The 5260-nt window shown below is 42.0% G+C and overlaps 1 non-coding gene across 1 annotated transcript; it reads right to left on the bottom strand.

Moving 5' to 3' along the window:
• Window positions 1–807: 807 nt before the first annotated feature.
• Window positions 808–915, bottom strand: LOC130971278 (small nucleolar RNA R71). Its single transcript, XR_009082505.1, has one exon. It is a non-coding gene; the product is annotated as a small nucleolar RNA R71 (small nucleolar RNA).
• Window positions 916–5260: the final 4345 nt, after the last annotated feature.

Genomic DNA, 5260 nt, shown 5'->3' with positions numbered 1-5260 from the left:
TTCTTTTGTTTGTTTACTTTGTTCAGTCGTTTACCTTCAGTTTGTTTAGTTTCTTCCTCATCCCCTATACCCTCTCTGTTTTCTTTCTTTCTTTGTTATTATTTACTATTTTGCTCACTAACCCACTAACTGTTTGATAATTTTCACCACTCACACTAACAATCACTCTAATAAGAATAATCTCTTCATTTCATCTCTTGCTATGTGCTTTGTTAGTTGTATGACAGGGAGAAGAGGGGGAGCTTCAACTTCCTTCGATTCAGAACCTGAATGGACCCTCCAGAGACTAAGGAGGGAAGCAATAGGGAAAGGAGTTGTTGGTACTGAGGAAGAGGAAGAGTATTTTGAAACAAACGTGGAGGAGAATTTGGAAAACAATCATGAAGGAGAAGCTCATAACCATGCTAGAGAAGGCCCTGTAAATCATGCTGGGCAAGAGAGGAGAGTTCTAGGCTCTTACATCAATCCAAATCCAGAAAACTGTGGAAGTAGCACCCAAAAGCCCACCATACATGCCAACAACTTTGAACTAAAACCCCAGCTCATCACCCTTGTCAGAACAACTGCTCATTTGGATGAAGTGCTCAAGAAGACCCCAATCAACATCTAACCACCTTCCTGAGAATATGTGACATTGTGAAGTCTAATGGAGTCCACCCGGATGTCTATAGGCTGCTTTTGTTCCCTTTTTTACTCAGGGACAAAGCATCTAAGTGGCTTGAATCCTTTCCAAAGGAGAGCTTAACAAATTGGGAAGAAGTGGTGAACAAGTTTTTGGCAAGATTCTACCCTCCTCAAAGAATTAACAGGCTGAGAGCTGAGGTGCAATCTTTCAGGCAACAAGATGGTGATACTCTCTATGAGGCATGGGAGAGGTTCAAGGACTTAACAAGAAGATGCCCACCAGACATGTTTAATGAATGGGTTCAACTTCACATTTTCTATGAAGGTCTCTCTTATGAATCAAAGAAGGCTGTAGACAATTCTTCAGGAAGCTCTCTAAACAAGAAGAAAACCATTGAAGAAGCCATAGATGTCATTGAGACAGTAGCTGAGAATGACTACTTTTATGCCTCTGAAAGAAGCAACACTCGAGAAGTAATTGAGCTGAACCACATGGATGTATTGCTAGCTCAAAATAAGATGATCACCAAGCAGCTAGCAGATCTTACCAAGAAGGTAGAGGAAAACCAAGTTGCAGTAGTCATCACTTCATCACCAGCTCAAGAATGAGTGAATATAGGAGAAGAAGGTGGATGGGGGAATCACCCTAACTTTGGATGGGGGAATCAACAAGACCAAGGCCAAGATCAGAGACGCCACAACCACAATCCCAACAACAATGTAACTCACCAACATACCTCACAGAGATACTATCAACACTCACCTAACTACCCTTCTCAACCACCTAATCTCAATCCACCATCACTAACCGATGATAGACTTTCAAAGATTGAGACTCTACTTGAAGATATATGTAGAGAAGTCCAAGACAATAAGGTGTTTAAGGAAGAAGTGCGAGCCAATATCAAAAACCAAGGAAAAACATCAAGAGTTTGGAGTCCCAAGTAGGGTATCTATCTCAACAAATTCCCAAACCCACTGATGGATTTCCCAGCGACGCAGAAAAGAATCCAAGAGGAGAAACAAAGAAAGTAAGGTGGGAAGAATGTAAGATGATCACCACACGTGATGAGAGGAGTATGGAGGAAATAGAACACCTCCAAGACAGTCCAAAGGGAAACCATGAAGAAAGAAACCATGCACCCCAACTCACACTCAAGGAAGAGCTGAAGAAAAGGGAGATATTGAACCCATATGCACCCTTTCCCCAAAGGCTTAAGGGTGGTGTAGCAGGGAGAATGTATTCAAGGTTTCTCGACATGTTTGCATCTCTTGATGTAAATATACCATTCATTAAGGCCCTCCAGCAAATGCCCCCTACATCAAGTATATAAAGGAGCTACTAGCCAGAAAGAGTTCATTGAAGGGTGGACAAATAATAAAGATGAACAGGGATTGCAGTGCTCTCCTTCAAACAGAGCCACCCACAAAGAAGAAGGATTCAAGGAGTTTCCACATTCCCTGTGCTATAGGAGAAACAATGATTGATAAGGGACTCTGTGACCTGGGAGCAAGTATCAACCTAATGCCTCTATCCCTCATGAAAAAGCTTTAAATCAATGAGCTAACACCCACAGATGTAATCATCAAATTGGCTGACAAAACTCAAAAACAGGCAATAGAAGTGGTTGAGAATGTGTTAGTGAAGGTTAGGAACTACTTTCTCCCCACAGACTTTGTCATCCTGAAAATGGATGAGAATCCTATTCACTCCATCATTCTGGGAAGGCCATTCTTAGCCACAGCCAGAGCACTTATAGATGTAGAGTGAGGAGAGCTAGTACTGAGAATACATGATGAACAGCTCACCTTCAATGTTTTCAAACTCTCACAAGAAGCAGATCATGATAACAAAAAGCTGAAGAAAGAGTCAAACAAGGGAGCTCAAGCGCTACCCCTAAGAACTCCTGTGGTTAACAACCAATGTGATCATGAAGAACATCAAACAAGTGCAATCCAAAAGGAACAGGACCCACCAGAGTCGTATGAGACAAGCAACAAAACTTCCCTCAAAGGGAAAACCACAAGTAGCAAAGCGACATCAAAGGACACAAGAAAAAAGGTCCCAAGGGGATGGAAAAACAAGAAAATCCTTACAGAAGGTTTCTCTCCCGGAGATGAAGTGGTCTCTGCCTACTTCCCACCTATACCACCTCATCTCCCCACCATTCCATCTCAGCTGCCTCCAGTATACACCATCAACAAAATCTTATCTCTGGAACATGTGGAACTTCTCATCAAAGCCAATGGAAACATGTTCACTGCAAGGGGGGAAAATTTTAAGCACTACCAACCACCTTGACAAGGACCAAACATCAAGCTAATGACGCTAAAGAAGCGCTTCATGGGAGGCAACCCATGTTCTACACCCTCTCTCTTTAATCTCTAATAGTAGTAATAAAGCAGAGTTCATGGATTCTAAATCAATTTCGACAAACAATATGAGCATCCCTGCATGCAACATATAGTACATGATAAGTTTGGTGTTCAAGGCACACCAAGAGGGCTTGAACACACTCAATAGTATGAGAACCTTTTCAAATTTTGTTGCACCATATGCTCACAAACAAGTTTGGTGTTACCTACGTTGCATGCATGGGAACTTGAATGGTCGATTGATTTGTATCCATGAAAAGCATTTAGTTATTTAGATATTTCAAAAACAAAAGAAAAAGATTTTTTTAGTAGCTAGTTCACACCTTAATCTTTCCCACCAACAATTTCAATTAACCGTTTGCATTCCTTTTGTCTTGTATAAGAAATCAAAAAAGGGTATTGATGGTACTTGATAGGACAATCAAGGATGGGAGATTCGGCCACTATGCCAAGGAACTTATACACTTGTCTCCAAGGGGAATATCTTGGAAAGTGTTGCCATGCAATATTGGAAAGTGGATAGCCTTGGAGACCAAACCAAGAACCTCATGAAAGAGGTGATCCTTGTGCTCATCCAAGGTTAAGTTCCAACCGTCCATCACAAAACAATACTATCAATCCACACCTTTTAAACACCCACCATTCTTCTATATAAATGATCCTCATTCTGCACCCTCTCCGTACACTTCTTGTTCTCATTCATCTCCCTTCCCTCTTTCGAACACACACATTTCATCATCCACCAAAATTTTTATACACACCCTCCTAGCCATCTTGTGAGTAACAAATACATCAACCATCTTGCATGGCATCATCAATCTCCAAGAGACAAAAAGGGAAGGAACCTATAGAGCAGCCTCCTTTTGATGAAAAGAAATTTAGAACCTTTTACCATGCACTACAATTTGTGTGGATGGCTGACAAAGAAATCATATATGAATTAGGCTTTCAAGTCACACAAACTGAGTGCCCGAAAATCACAGAGAAGGTGGAAAAACGTCGATGGGAGTTCCTCACCGATCCGATTACAAGGGTGAACGCAACTCTGGTAAGAGAGTTTTATGCAAATACAGTTAGACATGATAAGGCAGATGAATCCTATACAAGTTTTGTGAGAGGGGTCATGGTGGATTTTAGTCCCATGAGCATCATGAGAGTGCTAAAGCTGTGAACCATACCCTTTGCAGAAGAGAGCTATCACTCAAGAATGGATAACAACCCCAACCATGACCAGATTATAAAAGATATCTATGTGTAAGGAGCAGATTGGGACAGAGACCCCCATGGGAAACCTAGATTTATAAAAAGAGGAGACCTCCTTCTTGAGGCTAAGGGGTGGTTTGAAATTGTAAGGAGATCCATCCTCCCAGCCAGAAATAACACAGAGGTAAACCTTAAGAGAGCAACAATGGTGCAATGCATAATGAAGGGAGGAGAAATCAAGGTTCATGAACTCATAGCCCAAGGCATTCGGAAGCTTGCTGAGAAGAGTGATTCTGGAGGAAGGCTGGGTTATCTCAGCACTATTCTCCGTCTTTGCAACAAGGCTAGGGTGGTGTTCGAGGATGGAAACCCCGAGTGGATAAAGGTTGGCCTTCCAATCACTTATCATCGGTTGCATGCTGCTGCAACTCCCCCACCTCAACGAAGGGTAAGAAAGAGGCCAACTCATCAAGCTGAGGAAGGACAACATCAACAGGAGCAAGCCCCAGCCACCTTAGGCATGCACCAATTACAAGAGGCTATTGATACCTTATCTAGGCAATGCATGGAAAATCAAGGGGCACAGAAGGAGCTTCAAATGCAAATAATGGACCGCCAAGAATAATCACTCTCTAGATGGATGAATCAGCAAGGGGAATGGCAAAAACAATTGATAGACCAGCAATTGGAACAAGGGAGACAATGGAGTGAGTCCTTTTATAACCTGAACCAAAAGCAAGATCAACAACAAGAAGTAATCCAAAAGCTAATCAATATCCAAGCACATCAAGGTGCACACATTCATGAGATGCATAGGAAATAAAGATAACAGGCAGATCTTTTCGATGAATACAGAGCATTTTCGGAGGGGATTTACATGAGTGAAACTGGATATCATGTAAATATCCAAGCCAGGCTTGGATACTTAGTCGGACAACTACCTGTGTTGCATCCTGGGATCACAAAATATGAGGATGTAAAGGATGAATTAGCACGAGTGGAGCGCGAAAGGGCTGAAAAGAGTCACGAGTCAGTAAGGAAGGCACTGGAAGATTGG

The sequence above is a fragment of the Arachis stenosperma genome, chromosome 3 (genome assembly GCF_014773155.1).
Source record: "Arachis stenosperma cultivar V10309 chromosome 3, arast.V10309.gnm1.PFL2, whole genome shotgun sequence".
Lineage (NCBI taxonomy): Eukaryota > Viridiplantae > Streptophyta > Magnoliopsida > Fabales > Fabaceae > Arachis > Arachis stenosperma.
Note: the sequence above shows the minus strand (reverse complement) of the source record. Positions and strands in the feature narration are given on the sequence as shown.